Source organism: Pinus tabuliformis, chromosome X (genome assembly GCF_031772625.1).
Source record: "Pinus tabuliformis cultivar Carrire ecotype Pingquan chromosome X, CPIR1, whole genome shotgun sequence".
NCBI lineage: Eukaryota > Viridiplantae > Streptophyta > Pinopsida > Pinales > Pinaceae > Pinus > Pinus tabuliformis.
Genome location: NC_142308.1, coordinates 240,203,668 through 240,222,326, shown reverse-complemented (window position 1 = coordinate 240,222,326; position 18,659 = coordinate 240,203,668). Strand labels below are relative to the sequence as shown.

Below are 18,659 nucleotides of genomic sequence, written 5' to 3'. Positions count from 1 at the left end.
AAAATGGGTTACCATCCAGACTCTTTTCGCCTTAGTATCTCAGAATGGTTGGAAGGTCCATCAAATGGATGTAAAAATTCCCTTCTTGAATGGATATCTGAAAGATAATGTTTTTATGTCTAAACCAAAAGGATTTTCTGTGAAGGGACAAGATAACAAAGTATGCAAGCTTATTGTAACAATCCCTACTTGATTTTCTATCTAAATAAAATATAATACCAAGATCATGGGACATGTGTTACAAGGTGAATGTTGAGAAAAACACAGTGATGGGTATCACTGGTGATTAATTTATGGTTGTGGAAACTGAAAAAGGCATTGGCAAAGACAAAGTGGCATCAAGTAGCATTTTATTTATGAAAGAAAGGAAAGTAGGAGAAAAGAGAGGCCTCAATGATAAAAAGGATTTTGAAGATGAGTTCACAACTTTTGACTGTTTGGTTAGATTTTGACAAATATTGGGTGGAGCTTTCTTATATTCTCTCATTCTCTCACACTCTTGCACACTTAGAGAAATCTTGGAGTATTCTTGGATCAATTTGGCATATAGTAAATTTGTAGAAAGAAGGCAAACTAAAGCAGGGAAGCATAAGTGAACAGGTAGATCAACAACTACAATTAGATTGCTTTGTAGGTAATACGTTGCATGTGTGATTTCTTGCTTCTTTATAGGTGCATAATATACGCATGTGATTATCTCGGTATTTGTTGTCATTAGCATGGAGGATTTCAGGTTTTAGCCTTTTCTATATATATGAACGATGAGATACTCTCTGTATATTGTTCTCCTGCTCTTCTGCATCACTCGTTCACTCATATCACCATATTCAACAATCACTGTCGGATTTCGCTTCCCTCATCATCATCGGTGATCCTTCTGAGTCCGTAGAGATTCTGTCATTTGGCGCAACCCGACGATCTTGCAGCAGAGGAAGAGAGATGTTGGAGATAATTACTCCAAGTTACATTCAAAAGTTTTTAGTTTCAGGTAATTTATATACAATTTAAATTTAAGAAGGAAGTGTCAGTCATGTTAGAATTTTAATTTAGAAATTGTTAGTCATTCATGTTTGAGATTAGCATATCTTTTCTTGGCGCTTTTGAGTGAATTTAATCATATAAGTTGGAGCAATAGCAATAGAATCAATACAATTTCATGAACAACCGATAATCTCAAATTGATTATTTTATTGTGTGGTTTACTCCTCTCCATCTATAGCCCTGCAGATTCGTTGATGTGACTTTGAAGAGAGACACTCTGTCCAGTGGATGAGGAATTCTAGACGTCGCACCACTTCAGTTTCACAAGAAGGCAGCTAGATCCCAATCAGCCACGGACTCTATGAGGATCAGCGACACTGATGAGGGATCCGAACGCCAACAGAGATTGTGAGTATTGTGATATGAGATGGCCGGAGGCAAAGAAGAGGAACACTGGTACAGACCGATTGAACAGGAAGACATGTTAAAAATTGATAGGAAAAGGAGATTGTGTAAACGTTTGGTATGTGCCATCCAGGATTCTGCTGTGGAGTTTATGGTGGTTGGGTTTTAAATGCATATTTGTATAGCTTTTACGCACTTGAGCACTTTCCATTCCAGTGAGGCCAAACCAAGGGATTGTTGTCCATTCTCATGGTGGGTTAGTTGACACTGAATGTTGTTTTGTATTCATAATAATCTCCATGTCTCTTGATCTTATCAAGGAATAAGAATAACGGTAGTTTTATGTTAATTATCTTTTCTACAGATGTCTTAAAATTTAGCATGTTTTGTATTGGATGTATTAAAATTAGGACGGTGGCGGTGTTACTTTAAATTCAGAGACCACTATGAACAAATTAGTTGAGATCAAAGCGATTGTTTGTGTTATAAAAAAATAATTGAGCATGTTTAATGTGGATTAGTGGATGGTGAATGATTTTGACATGGTCACGCATTTATAATAATCTTTTTCATAATCAGTGTGTTTTTCTGGATATATGTTTCAAATTGTAGGATGGATATATGTTTCAAATTGTAGGATGGATTTGCATTGTATCGGTTAGAATCTTTTTCATAATCATTATGTTCTTCTTGATATATGTTTGAAATTTTAGGATGGATTTGCATGTATCGGTTAGAATTAGAACTGTGGAGGTTTTCGACAGTTGTTTTTAATGGGAAGAACATTTGTATTATATTATCTTTTATATATCAAATATTAGGAATTATAGTTAATTTATAAAATTTTCTAATTTTTTTAATAAGAATACTAAATATATTAGGAATTATAGTTAATTCATCAAAATTTTTCATTTTTTTTCTCTTTCATAAGAAGAATACATGATTTTCTTATGTGGGCAATGAAATGAGAGATTTTATAGGTGAATACCTTACAAAAGTGCCTTTGTAACATATAACATTGTAAAGGAATTATTTTCGTAGACTTCATCTGCCATTAGGGTATTATAGCATGCATGATTTGGCCATTAAATTTTAATTCACTTATTTTTAACTTATAGTCTTAGTTAGCAAACTATCTTCAATTTACACACCTGAGTTAGCATACTTGTTTGCTGCTATGTTGAAGTCTCTTATTACATGGAAATATGCTTTGGATGGAATATCTTCCTAAATTTTCTTGATTCTTTTCATGATGTTTTCCATATAAAATAAATCCTTTGGGAAGGAGCCTTTGGGGAGATGATACAAGATTAGAAGAAAATCTCCCATTACTGTAAGTGTGTCCACTTGATTTTGTTTGGTTAACAAAAGTCCCTAGTAGAGACCATATATCTCTGCTTGATTATTTGGCATATAACCAAAACCCCATGAATCCCTAAACACATTGTCCGCTCGACCATAGCGGATCCTCCCCCTCTCACCACCTTATAGTATTTTGCGACTCATATAATGTTGGACAATTATGAATAATAATAATTAACATTAAATTTTAAAATAATAGTTGATGATTCTTAGCTTAAAAATAGTGTGTAAAAATAGTTTTCATTCAGTTAGAACAATATTGATTATATAATCAATGTGTATGTTAATAAAGAGTGGTGATAACCATCTTGACTCGGAAGACAATTGGTTCTATCATAAATTTTTAAATTTGAGATGTATTGGCATGGGGTGTCTTAAAATTAGAAGGGGGCAGTGTTGGACAACTATGAATAAATATAGGATGTATTTGCATGGGATCTCTTAAAATGAGAAAGGGAATGGTGGACAATTGAATTATGTTTGATATTAATTTTTAGATAATAATAAGCATATTGAAGAATATTTATAGTTTGAAAATAATGTATAAAAAATAATATTTTTTTTAATTCATAAGATGGTTGATTTTATAACTAGCACAATCATATTAATAAATATGATTGATATAAGTTATAGGCGTCAACTTATTTGAATGTATAACAAAATAGTCTCGTTTAAATCAAATTTTATTTAACAATTTACTTTTAAAAAATATTAACACAAAAGAGATAGAGAAATTGATTCAATAAATTCATTTTATTAGACATACTATTTTACAAACCTAAGATAATAAAATATAACATTTTTAAAATAAAAAATAATCCTACTTTAAAACTAGCCGCCGACGCCGCCGCCACCTAATTTCTTTAGGTGTGAAAAATAATAAACACAAAATAATAAATGCAAAATATAGTTCACCTAAAATCTAAAATAGCTGACAAGAGAAAGCACTAAAAGGACTTGATTTTATAGCAAAGTTACGTGATATTAAGAGTTGGATATTCTTCCAAAAGGAATATATAAACACACTTAAAAGAAATTTATAAATACTTGACAACATAAAGGTCAAACTCCGCATTTTTTCTCTTTTGCATTTATTTGGAATTTCTATCTTCTTCGTTTTCATATCTAGCTAAATTGTAAATTCTATTATCTAGTAAACATGAAATAAAATATGTAATTCTTCGGCAATCTATAACATTTATTTTATAAATTATAACCACGTTTCTATACAGTCCCTGAAATTTTCATGGATTGCAAATTCAGACATCTGACTAATATATTGTCCGTACACATTACTAAAAATTGTCAAATAAAATTACTTTACTTAATAAAATTTAAAACGTCTAACAACCCAGAGAAAAGAGAGTGCAATTAGTCAAAACGTCTAACCACCAAATAAAGGAGATGATAACTTACTCTAAAATAACTGGTCAACCATTTAATTCCTTTTGAATTCAGTAAAAATAGAAAATTAAATTAAAATTTTTGTTGTATTTCAAATAACTGGTCAACCATTTCTTTCCTTTTGAATTCAGTGAAAATATAAAATTAAATTAAAATTTATGTTGTATTTTTTTTTTCCTTATATTTAAAATGAGATATTATATAACTTTTGAATTCACTGAAACTTTAAAATTAAATTAAATTTTATGTGGTATTGTTTTCTTTCCTATGTTTAAAATAATATTATATAAAGAATTTAAAAGAACATAATAACCATTTTAAAAATATTTATATTTTTGAAAAATCATTATTAATAAGTATTTTTTATAATTTCAATTTTCTCAAATAAAATATAATTAAGATTTAACTTTTATAGAATATGCTTTTAATTATCTAATTAAAAATATATATTTAACCTTTACAATTTTAAAAAAGATATGGCCAAACACTTTAATAAGCATGGAAAGGAAAATAGTCAAGCCAACCAAAGTATCGAGACACTTCATTTACTCACAGAACCAAAATTGGTGTTTTAGTTTGTCTAAGTTAGATATGCTACATGCATATTGTCACGCCCCCAGGCCGGCGATAGTCTTTCAACCACTCTTGGCGAGGTGCGGCACCACCAAACACTTTCTTTTCACCAATACTTATGTTCATGGACTACGCCTAACCACTTGTCCTACTCAGTTTGTGTTTCTCAACCAAGTAATTATTATGTTTCCTTTATAACAATGAACACCCATACACATTCATTATCATCAGTAATTATAAATGAAGAACACAATTGCACAGTATAAAGGGAGGGGCAACTCCCTGAACAATGAGTCAGCATGAATACAATATATTATTCTATCTTTCAATGTTACAAAGCTTTACAAGTATACTTGTAAACACCAAGTTTCATACTTAGCTAATTTTACAACTTTTCACACCTTCGTGTGATAACCAAGATTCTTTTCCCAAGTCGGGCGGGCATGCCCTCACACAAGCTGCCTTTCGCATTGCACAAGGTTCCCTTCCACACTTCACAACTGAACGTTGTGCACGATGGGCGGGTGACTCCACCCTCGTGTGTGTGTGTGTGTGATAAATTTCAAACATAATTATAGAAAGCAAAAAGTGTTAATGATTATGCTGGTTGAGATTCAAAGATAAGTATCCCAATATGAAAGACCTATAATACTATGACTTGATGAGACTTCAAGATAGCGATCTTTGGACTTATTAGAAAAATCTAGTCTCTATTGTCATTGACAACTTGCGATCCTACAATGTACACAATTAAGCATAAAGCATGAACATTAAGTGTTAAGCTTAAAGGTTGAGATTAACATGACATGTCCACACACAAAATATCATGTACAAAACAGTGTTTTCATTTATGTAGATGAAATATTTGTTTTTATTTGATTTTGAGAGTTTTATGTAGTTTCATTAGTGTTGACGTACAAGTGATAGATCTCATTTTTTATAAAGTGAGTCTATTTATTAGTTTTATTAGAAAACAAATCTATTTTTTGCTTAGATATAGAAATCTAAAATGTGTGGTTACCAAGGCAAATAGGTTAAAGTAAATATTAATCATCTTAGTAAGTTAATATTAACTTATTGTCTTTTTCATTTTATAATATTAACTTATTCTTAGGTAATTGTTTTATTTATTTATTGAATATTAATTTTATTCTCATGTAACCAATAACAAAGGAAAAAAGAATTGAATATCACTTTATTCTCATTCAATTAAAAACGATGTATAAATAGAATAATCGAGTCATTGTCTTAATTCATGATGCTTAATATTTACCGAAAGATGTAAAAATAATTGAATATTGGCTTATTTTCATTCAATTAATAACAAGACGTAAAGAGAATAACTGAATCATTGTGGCTTAATCTGATTCATCTATTGATACGGATTTTTATTATGATTATGGATTAAATTTTTCAACACATTTCGAACCAACTTCCTTTGAAGAAGTTGCTTCTCATGAGAATGGAAATAAGAAATGAAAAAAGAGTATGATGCTATGATAAAGAATGGAACCCAAAATTTGGTGGACCCTCCATTTGGAACCAAAGCATTTGATTGCAAATGGGGTTTCAAGAACAAGTATAAAGAAGATGGCTCACTTGACAAGTATAAATCAAGGCTCGGGGAAAACATTTTTGCACAAAAACAAAGGGTTGATTATGAGGAGAAATTTTCCCCCACAGTAAAATGGGTTACCATCTAGACTCTTTTCGCCTTAGTAGCTCAGAATGGTTGGAAAGTCCATCAAATGGATGTAAAAATTCCCTTCTTGAATGGATATCTGAAAGATAATGTTTTTATGTCTAAACCGAAAGGATTTTCTCTGAAGGGACAAGAGAACAAAGTATGAAAGTTTATTGTAACAACCCCTTGTTGATTTCCTATCTAAATAAAATATAATATGAAGATCATGGGACATGTATTACAAGCTGAATGTTGGGAAAAACATAGTGATGGGTATCACTGGTGATTAATTTATGGTTATGGAAACTGAAAAAGGCATTGGCAAAGAAAGAGTAGCATTAATTATTATTTATGAAACAAAGGAAAATAGGAGAAAAGGAAGGTGAAGGGTCAAAGATTTACATGAGAGAAATTTTGAAGGAAAAAATGAAGGAAAATGAAGAAAATAGAGGCCTCAATGATAAAAAGGATTTTGAGGATCAGTTCACAACTTTTGACAGTTTGGTTAGATATTGATAGATACTGGGTGGAGCTTTCTTATATTCTCTCATTCTCTCAAACTCTTGCACACTTAGAGAAATCTTGGAGCATTCTTGGATCAATTTGGCATAAATTGAATTTGGAGAAAGAACACAAAGGAAAGAAGGGAAGCACAAGGGAATAGGTGGATCAACAACTACAATTGGATTGCTTTGTAGGTTCTAGATTGCATGTGTGATTTCCTTGCCTCTTTATGGGTACATAGTCTATGCATGTGATTATCTCAATATTTTTTTTCATTGGCATGGAGGATTTCCTCGTTTGACAGAGGTTTTAGCCTTTTCTTGCCATTTATTGGATATCCATGGTATTGTGGGTTTTTCCACTTAATTGTTTTCTGATTGGTGTTCATAATTCGTTATGGTTGTGGGTTGGAATAAATGCTCTGGACGCCCTAAATCAACTTGGGATGAGTTACTAGTCCTTGAGCTTAGGTTGGGACAAAGACTCTAGAGTCCTTACTGGGTTGACTTACTAGTCCCAGAAGTTAGGTTGGAAAAAATCTTTAGAAGCCCTTGAAGGCTATGGGTTGAGTGACTAATTCTTGGAGCCCTCGACAACTTGGGTAGAAACCGATTTGGTTGGTGTTAGTGATTTCCAACCTTGAGGTGGAATCACTGGTTGAGGCTTGAGGTGGTTCAACCTCTAGAAGCCTTGGTTTTTCTTTTCATGTTTTATTCCATGAGATCCCTCATTCATGCTTGGAATATGGCATTCGAGTGATTGGTTAAAAGAGAGATTTGGTTTATCCCAATCTATAATGGGGTGGTATGTGGAAGTCCCTAACTTGGTTGGTATTTTCATATGTTAATAAGATTTATTCTTCTATTGTGATTCATGTATGTTTGTAGCGATTATGTTGGTGATATTTTGGTTGAGTTTCAATGGTTTCTATGATGGTTATTTTCTAGTTATACACTAGTTATATGATGTGTATCATTTATGGGTCTTGTCGTGAATGGTTTAGTTATTGATGGGTTGATGAATGTATGGATTAAAAAATGTTTTTGTAGTTACGTGGAGAGGGAATAAGTCCTTATTGGTGATTCTTAGATGAACCTTAGACTATTATGATCATATATGCAGTCATGATCTATAGATTACATGTTTTCCATGCTTTGATGAAATGTTTTTTTATGTTCTAGGAAGTCTAGGTCAAGTTTTTCCTCTCAGTTTGAATGTGTAGCCTTGTTGTTATTTTATTTACGATTCTGAGAAGTCTCGAGAAGTTCTGGACAGTGGTTTGGAGACTGAATTAGAATTTTGGGTTAGATTTCGAGACCGCACCATCTGAACATGACAATTTGGGTCACAACTGCAGTCAGGCAGGCTCTTGAGTGCAATTGGAGGCCTTGTCATGCATGCAGTTGGGCATTATGTTATGTGAAAAAGATCATGAACTCATAGTTTTCTCACCTAGTGTTGTTCTTTGGCCCTTCAGTGTCTCAAAGCCCTGTTGTACCGGCTACAACCACCCTCCAAAAATTTTCCTTTGTGTCATTTTGGAGCCTCCCTCCTTTAAATCGTAACAGGTATCCTGCACTGATCAGGTAATTGTGTTTATTTGATTTCATTTGTCATTCAACAACTTGTGTTCACTCACTTGTTCTGTCAGTCAACCATAAGCTAACCCAACACTTAATTCACATCCGGTCAATGGGTTGTAGGGAAAAACTGTGTAATCCTAGAGGGTAGTCTGTCTTTCCCTCAATAATTGCGCAAATCAACCCAGCAGCTGCACTACTCTCTAGTAATGCGTAGATTAGGTCAGGCTAGGTGCACTACTCTCTAGAAATGCACAGAACAGGGCCACTTAGCGCAAAAGATTTCCCCCAGTGACTGTCTGTTACATGTACTAGTAGGTTGCCCGGTTCCCCCTAGAATTACGCAATACTTCCTTGCATGTTGGGAAAGCTTTCCCAAAAAAGTAAAAAGTAAAAAGTGAAAATCATTCCTAGATTTTAGGGATTTATTTTTAGCAGTGGGAGTTACATACAAAATCAATTTTTGAAACTCCCCGCCAAGTGTCACTTTTTCCTAGATTTGTGGCATGCACGTCATAAACCCTAAGTTCAACAAATCTATTTAAATGATGCCTCAGAGCTCATTCTTCACATTCGATCTTTGAGCTCTGGCATTCCCGAGGCATCTAGGAACCTTCAGTAGAGTCAACGTAGCTTTTCTGGTAAAGTTTTTCTTTTAATGTCTTTTGCCACTTTTTTTGTCACTTTTTATTTTTCATCTTGTATGAGTGTTGGTTCCTGTGTTTTATTGAATGACTGTTGGCATTTCAACTTTTTTCAACTTGTAGAAGTGTTTTTTCAAAATTTTCATTCCCTTTCCTTAGTGCTACATGCATAACACTATTTCTGCACTACTAGGCGACTTTGTAGCAAATCCCTTCAGGAGCTTCATGGATTTTCTGTTTGACTAATTTCTGCACTTGCTTGAATTGCATGCATATCTACTCACTCATATCTGCACCATCCTTACACACACATTTAATGCTTCATGTTTTCAGGTTGCCATTGGGCAGATTTGGGTTGTCTTGGCCTTGTTCTTATTTCTCCTGGCATGCTCTATGCATTCCTGGCAGTCAAGGCTCTATGCTGCCTTGAGGAATTTCATAGAGGTTACCCAAATTGGCTCCTAGCTGTGCTCTGTGAAATCATAGGAGGTAGTGCCCATTCTTGCCCACTGGAACTACGCAATGCCCAATTCCAACAAGCAACCCAACCTCACTGATATGCGCATTGCATAGTTTCAGTCAGGAGTCAGCCTAACTAGACTGCACACTGCACAGTTCCAGTCAGTAGTGAGCCTCACTGGCAGCTGATACTATGCATTACACAGTTCCAGCTGACAGTCTCCTAGCCTCTCGGAGTCAATGCTGTGCAATCTTGCCTAGCAGTCACCATTTTGTTACGTGATTGATTCTCAAGTTGCTTTATATTTTGAGCTGACATTGTCTTTCCATGAGTTTCCTCTCTATCTTTAGGTACCACAAGTTTTTGAGAAGCTTCTCAACAGTACACGTATCATGGCCTCCAAGAGAACTAGATCAAAAGACACAATTGAAAGTAGTACTAGAGATGTGGTTGAGCAGGGATTTATGAGCTTGACCATGTACACAGACACACACCTGTTCATTGAGAAAGACATCAAGATCACATGGCAAGACATCAACCCTATTTTTGCAGGAAGCTTTGAGGAGAATATAGAGAACTAACAAGTCTATGTCAATATCCATAAGTCAGGATTGTGTAAGGTTGCATGTAGGTATCCCACCTTCTTGTGTGTAGATGTGATCCACTGGATTGTCCCACACACTGATCCTGAGATGATGACACTGAGCAGTGTGAGTGGAGTAGAGCTTGTTTCCTTTAGGATGAAAGATTATCAGTAGATGTACCATTTTCCAGAGTTGTTGAACAAGATGGATGCACCATTCTACACTCCCAACATTAGCGCAAACACAAGATACATCTTGAAGTGTTAGGTAAGGGATCCATCAGAGTTTAGGACAACACTGAACTAGATATACAAGACAAACACACTTAGGAAGACATATCAGTTCTTGGTCATCTTCACATATTGCTTGTATAGCCAAGGGAGTACAAAGACCTTCCCACATAGTTGGGTTGCTATGTTGGATCAACTGGAAAGTGAAGGAAAATTGTTTAACTCATTTGAAATTTTGGCTCTCTAGTTGAAAGTGCATGTATAAAATTCCCGATGTCCACCCAAGGATCTACAAGTAAGTTTTTTCATGTCTACCTACCTACTCAATGCAATCTGTGTTCATCAACAGTTTCTTGATATGGGTTGGGCATGAACACCTTTAGAGAATGATGTGAACATATATTTCAAGTTTCTTTTAGACTGCAACTACTGAGGAGTCATGGCTAGAATATCTAACCATTTCATCACCCCTCTGTACATGATGATCTTTGTACAAGATCAACCTTGCATGACCCAGGTAACAATAAAGGCGTTGCTAAGCATTGCAGATTGGTACACCTCACCCAATGGCACCTTATTAGGATGTACACCACAGAGAAGGCTCCACATGTGTTTCTGAGGTTTGCCGCAGACAAGCTGGTTATGCAGGATGTTGCATATCACATCTCGATAGGGTTATCAACTGGATTGCACAAGAAGAAGAAGGCACCATGGCCATGCTTATTTTACAAATTGGGTTGTACGCGATCCATATTTTGAAACAAGTAGATGCCCAGGTCAATGACTTCAAGAAGTTTAAGTTCGGCGCTAAGAGTTTCAATTTGTATGATCCACATGAATTATGAAGGGACCACTATGCAAGAGTGTACTATTATTGGAATCACAGGGCAGGTCATTAGCCAACGGAAGACCCATGGAGATATTGTTATAATTCCTTTAGGCTTAATGAACTGGTCATCATGGCAGTAGAGTGGCTAGAAGCACTCAAGGAAGCAACACCATAGGGATCAACAACAACAGTAGTAGCAAGCAGCAATCCTATGCACGACAAAGGCAAGAGGAAGATTTTTGAAAGTGCAGAGACAAACCAAAGCTACAAGTTTAAGGAAGATCCACTTATGGAAAGAGTAGCTTTGGATATAGACGCAAAGAGGCAACAACATGATAGTAGAATAGTGTAAAGAAAGAGAGAGAACCAAAGATTCGAAGAAGCAAAGAGAAAGTTGTAGGAAGTAGAGCAGAAGCTCAAAAGATAAGAAGAGTTGCACAGAAGAGAGAAGGAAGCACAATAATAACAAGGACAGGAATAGGAATTGGAGCAAGTGCAACGTGCACACACAACACAAAATGTGTCGATACAAGTTGAAGACTCTGAAAGAGAAGAAAATGAGGGATAGGGTGAGTAGCCATAGGAATAGTAACTTTGTCCATAGGATGAACCGATAGTAGAACAGATGGACATGGAGATGGAGTGGACAGAACAAGATTAGGACATCGACCTCATGCCATAATAAATCGAGGTCACTCCGCAGGCTTCACCAGCTCCAACAATAGAGAAATTCTCGAGTGAACAAGGGGATACCATTCTCCTTGACGATAATTCAGGAACATATGTGTACAACATAGCCTTTGACGAGTCACAACGTAGAGTTGTACAAGCACATAGATCACACACCCTCGATGAGCATGAATCACCAGCACACTTTGAAGAAGGGGTGATTGTGTCATATGTTTGAAGACATCCCACTACCTTGGCCGATGCTAAAATGGCTTATGCCGAAGCCATGAGCTCGAGCATGAAGTTCTTGATAGCATATAACGAGTTCATGGCTAAGGAGTTACAAGCAACCAAGTAGAGAGAGGAATAATCAATAGGATCCACCAGAACGGAGATGAAGAAATTGATACTTGTTGAAGTATCGGCTCTTCAGATAGTCACGTAGAGACTATATGAGAGGTTCATCACCGTGCATAAGATAGTTGTCCATCTGCATGGTCATCAACAACACTACGCCAAGATAGAGTGAACAATCACATATATGCTTGTCGTTGTTGATCATGTACAAACATGGACAATGAGGTATAAGGGAGCCCCGCTTCACTTCCAAGAGATAATGATGCAGAAATTAGAGTTGGACAAATCACACATACAAAGTCTGATTTGGAACTATGAAGAACTCATGCAACTCATCAGCACTGTTCAGGCTTCGTATGCACGGTTGTTCAGGATTTTGGATGTCGTGGTGAGAAAGTATGGAACCTTGTTGATTGGTACGCTCACTGAGCCCAAAGATAAGAACCAAGTCAGGCTGGAGCTTAATGCATACTTTGATCAATCAATGCTGATGGTCACCAATGCATATTTGCAAGTCAGCGTAGATAACATGCGAATGTACATCGTTGATATGGCCCTTCTCGGGACTAAGATGTGCATGTTATAGGAAAATTTAGACAGAGGCTCCAAATCAGTATACTTAGAAGCAATGGAGGCAAGAGTTCGTTTCTAGGAAGACATCATCAAAGAGTATGCCAACACCATTGTGCCCTATCAAGCATGGTATCAGTTCCTCACTGAGGATCACGGAGAGGATGTTTATTAGCTGGTCTTTCCACAACCATCTGAGTCTTAGTGTTGTCTTGTCTGGAAGACTCAAGCCTATTTTTCTCCGACATGGGTATCTGTGGAAAATATATTTTTGTAAACATGATGTAAATTGAATTTCCAAGTGACATTAGTGGATGAAAAAAATCATATGTATTGTAACGGGTTATGTAATGAAGTTGAAGAGTCATGAGGGTAGTCCAAGAGTCACAAATGGAAATTTCAAGGGTCACCCCACCCTTTTTTATAAATAGAACCTCATAACTCATAGAACAGGCTTTTGGGAGCCAATATTTTGCTAGGCATTGCTTAGATATGGCTTGGAGAGTATTGTGATGAGCCTTGGCTTCTCCATAGTGCAAAGAAGGTACATCTCTTTGGAGGAGAAGGCGATGTTTACTGTGTTGATGCCTCTAAAATCGTAGCATCAACATTTGGGATAACCACCCAGTTCGGACCTTAGTACAACTCCTTTTCCATTTGGAGTGGTGGCTTTGACTGGATGTTATGGGACTAGTTTCCCAATAATGTATGGTTTGATGAATGAGTGTGTTAAATATATAGCAAATATGATAGGTAATTTAATCTATAACTCTAAAAATATACACATATATCTATATAACCTAGGTAATCTTATAACAATGTGATTTTTTATAATTCCTAGCAGAAAAATAATCATATAGATGGTTTACTTATCCATAGAAAGATGCATTTAAATAATGATTACTTTGTTTAAGAAATTAAACAAAGTATTTGTAAAACATATCACATGACATACTGGTATTTATTGTTGATATATATCTTTTAATATAACAATTCTAAATCATTCAGAAGTGGCTAAATATAGAATTTCTTGAAGCATGTTAATACATCAACAATAGCAAATTAAATGAAATGCTAATCACATAAAGAACAAGACAAAAAGAACAGTGATAGAAATACCGCATGCATTTGAGTCTTGATATCTAAGTAACATTCTGATTCCACCTTTTTATTCTAGAAACTTCCAGGACATACAAAAATGCAGGTCTTGAAAAAGTTCTTTCACAAAAATATGAAACCTTGATCCGCTGCTTATAAAAAAATAAATTAAGAAGTGTAGAAGTGCAACTTCTCAAGTCTACATTTTTGTACAAATTGAGGACCTCTTCTCCAATAACATGAAAGGGTTTATATAATAGAATTAAAACACACTGTCTACAAAAATCACTGAGAGTTGTTGGAATCGCCAACATAAAATTTTGGGATTTGAATTGTAAAAATAGTAATGCGGTTGCATCTAGCGAGATTCATCGTATCTATTTCTTCTCTTGTATTTGTAACCGACAAATTGAAAGAATATTTTGAATTTCAGGAGGATGACTCATCCTGGAGTGTAGTTGTCCCACGTAAGTGACATTTGAAAGCTCGGGGATCATGCAATCAACAACATCGGCAAGGCATTTGATTATCATCTGTTGGCTGTGCAGCTTGACCAAAAAGGACCAGTACACATCCCAGTTAAGGCTTTGTATTCTATTCAGTTGTTCATCTTTGGTGGCCGAATCTTGCTTCCATTGATTTTCTAACACTTTTGCCTTTGGAATATTACCTGGGGAACAATTGGAAATTAAATTGGCTCCATGTAAACCATCATTTATCATTTCAATCACATTATTCATTATAGACCTAGCCCTGGACGTAGCCCTTCCTGCCTTTATCAGTTTTCTTTCCCACTCTGAAAGCAATATTTCTTTATGCAAATCTTGAATTTTTGGTAGGTTAGCAGCTCTTCCTTCTACTTTGCTTTTCCAGGGGAGGTAATTTGTGACCTTCTCATTTGCATCCTTAAATTCTAATCTGGTATTAACTGCTTGATCGATCAGTGATGTAGCTATAATGCAAAATGGGTCGATAAGAGTTATTTTATGGAAACATAGATTGAGTTGTTGAGATAAGGCTTTATTTTCTTCTAGGGCCTCCTTCTTAAATTCCTCAACCTTGGGATAATCTCTGAATTGTTCTATACAGAGTTGTAGCTATGTGATTTTCTCCTCTTTAGTCTTGATTTCTTATTGATGTGTCAATTGAAGTTGTTCGAGCTCTTGATACAACTGTTGTTGTTTTTGGATGGCATGCTGTTCTATCTTTTGTTTCTCCAGATTTAATTGTTCCTCAAGCTACTCATTCTTTTGTTTTTCTTCTACCAACTATTCTTCAAGCAAATTAATTTCCTGTTGTTCTACTGCTACGTGTTCTTCAAGCTGATTAATCCTTTGATCATTTTCTTTGAACAATTGGTTAACCTCAGCTGCCTTATCAATTGTAGCAGTTGTGTATGCCCCTTGCAAATTGAGATAACTTAGTCAAATCCTCAAAAGGATTGACCTCTGAATCCTTCCATAAGACATTCATAAATTCAGACCGAGGAGCTGTGGATGATGTCTGGTCTATTTTCCTCTTCTTCCTCTACATCTTGACTACAACCCTATGTTTTGGGCTATAAAATACATACAAGGGTGGTATTTCCTCAATATTAAATGTAATTTCTCCTAAAGTATTTTCAGGGGTTATTTCAATCTCTTTCTGAGCTATGTCTTTACTGGGTGTTACTTCAATTGCACTATTAGGAATGGTGGGCCATTGTGTCATGGGCGATGCTGATGCTGATCGGGGTCACTCTGGCTTTTGATCTGTTGATCAAATTGCTCCCATTCTTTTATCAAGATGGGGTCAATATTAACATCTGTGCTAAGGGTTTCACTGCTTTTTCCACCTGTTTCTCCTTCCCCAAAAATCTCTTCAATAGTCTACTCCCTGTTGTTCTCTGCTTGTTGAACAATAGGGGTAGTATTTAATAAATCTAAAGGTACTGTCAGTAACCTCTATGTCTTGTATTCCATGAATTTGTCCATCTTCTTGGCTCCCAATTTGTATCTTGCCAGATGACTTACTTATGAGAACAACTTTGCTAAAGCGAATAAGTCATCAAACTCATCCTTCTCATGTATAAATTTACTAACTTTCACCTGACTGGTGGAATTGAAAGCGACCTTGTTTGGATCATATTTTCTTTTAGGAATAACCACTATACCCAAATCCTTTGTTTTCTATGCTTCTTTCTCAACATGTTTAAAATCATGCAATGTGTAAGTGCCACAACAGAGGGGAAATGGAGGCCATACTTGTTTCTTAGAATCTTTAAGGTTTCTAGACATCCCTTTTTCCACTATCTGGTAAGCTATTTCCCTAGCTAATAGCTTATCTGGAATGTAGAGTGGAAGGACATGAGGGTCTATAATACTACCAAAAACCCTAATATAAGTGAATTTCTCCTCCCCAAACCAACTGCCGATTGAAGTTAAATCAATGCTAGCCTTGTTAGATAGCCGAGGAGCATGTTTATTAAATATGGCTTAATGGACAGGTAAAATAAATCCATGGCAAATCTTGTATAAATGATTCTTGTAGTCAGACTTCCATAAATACCTATGATAAATATGAATGGGGGTTGGATCTTGAATAGTCCATTTCCAACCTAGGATGGGAAAGCCGGAATTAAAATAGATTGTATCCATTATGTAAGCGCTCATATAGAATGGGGGCACAACTCTGGTGGTGAAAAATATGTTCCTTCTATAATCTAGTGTTTGACTGGCCATTGTATTTGATATAATGGTTGCCCAATCCATAATAAAGGAGTTGATTGTTGCTTCTATTAATGGAACCATTTCTATAGAAAATCTAGCAGAATCGGGGCTTCCAAAGATCCTACATAACATAGCAGCAGCATAACAATATGGAGATGCTAAGGAGTCCATAGAGTACATACCAGAGGATTCATGTTTATGCTTGTTAGGAAAATGCCTCCACTGTTTGATAGGGTCTGACTCTATGTCATTCTCCTTAGTGAAATCTTCTAGGAATGATTTGTTGTAGTGTCGCTGGGGATCCGGCAAGTGATACATTCTCTTGACATCTTCAGGTTTGAATGTCCCAAACATCCTCCCATCGGCTGTGAAGAAAGCTCTGTCTGTTATATTAATACTTTCAATTACCCATCTCGCTAGATCATTATATGGTAAAACTTTTGCTGGGGCTGCTATTCTATGGAGGAAGGAGCTGGCCAAATCATTGAGTGTGCTTTCTGTTTGATCAGTTCCATCAACTGTTGCTTCTTCTTCTTTCTCCGTTGGATTTTCTGCTTCAAGTAAAGCATATATGCCTTCCCACAAGATTTTACCAAGGTCTTGGTAGGTAGTATCTACAATTAACACCAATTTTTCTTGTCTTTCTTCCACTGTAATGGGGGCCTTTTCCTTTCGAGATTTCTTAGACATCTTGACCAACTGTATGATTCAGGATCAGCACTGCAAAATGAGAAAGAAGAGCATAATAGGCGAAAAACTTGAGAGGAGATAATACAGAAATTACAGACTACATGCAGTTATGCGCATTAGACGCAAAAGATCTTATATTGTACATAGCTACCATAGATGAAATCTTTAAAGGACTTAACCATAACTGCCCCTTAATGCTTTTATCGTAATCTCATAACATGAAACTCTAATGCTCAAGTAATACATATCGAATCATAGGCTTCGTAAAGGTCCTTTTTAGAATAGGTGTTGTGACTCTTGTGATTTGCGATTGGCAATTGTATTATTTTAATATTTATATAACCATCACGTATCGCAAAGCGGGAGTTACCGGTACCATGCTCAAAAAAATTTCTTTGCATTGTTGCGATTGTAATGAGTGCTGAGCTGGCACGGGGAGATGACGGGTTTCAAACTTGGCAAATCACGTTTTTTCTTTATAATTGCTTTATCCATATACCGCATGTTTTCATAGTATGTATTACTCTCTTTTATCGAGAGCGCGATATGCGATATTTATATCGCATCGCAATTTTTCAATGGAGTGTTTTGGATGCTTCGCTATGAATCAACAATATGCGATTGCGATAGTTTTATCGCATTGCAAGGTTTTAATGAAATGCTATAAGTCATTCCTTAATATCAATGATGCACAAGATGCGATAGTTATATCACATCGTATTTCTTATAAATGGCTTATTTTGATTAAAACTTTGCGATGAGGGTTTTGTTATGACTTTGATTACATTGAAACTTTCCAAATGGATGTTCATGGGTTCTAAAGAATTGCGATCTGTGATGAGCAGTCCTAAATACTCTTAAGGCAAATTTTATATGACTAATATTGCAAATCTATTTTATTAAAAAGTTTTATTTCTTTTTTTTTTTATATTCTAAAGGGGATCCACTACTTACTAGCATTTTAAGACTAAAACTAAAAATTAAAAATTGAAATGGGGGGGTTGTTGTATAACACAACAGACAGTAACGTTCCACTATTGGGGCTAGTCGTTTTCATGGTTGTATGTATGGATGGAACTTTTACTTTTATATAATATAATAAATCCAACACATTTCATGCATATGTTGTTATTGTTGTTTGAATATTATGGTTACTTTAGCAATGTATGTAGTTTTAACTTATGCATTTGTGTATGGACTATTCCATATGTGATTGCATGAATATTATTGAAGCGTGTTGTTGGTTTAACTCATCACTTTGGATTGTCGACTATTCTTCTTTCGAGCTTGTGATGTCATTCAACTTGTGTGTTTCTTTCAGGCTATG

General features: G+C 35.5%; 1 long non-coding RNA gene across 1 annotated transcript; it reads left to right on the top strand.

Annotated features, from left to right (window-relative positions):
* The first annotated feature begins 769 nt into the window (after positions 1-769).
* LOC149139252 (uncharacterized) lies at positions 770-1,738 on the top strand. The gene is made up of 2 exons (XR_016264903.1): positions 770-988; positions 1,220-1,738. It is a non-coding gene; the product is annotated as an uncharacterized LOC149139252 (long non-coding RNA).
* The last annotated feature ends 16,921 nt before the right edge of the window (positions 1,739-18,659 follow it).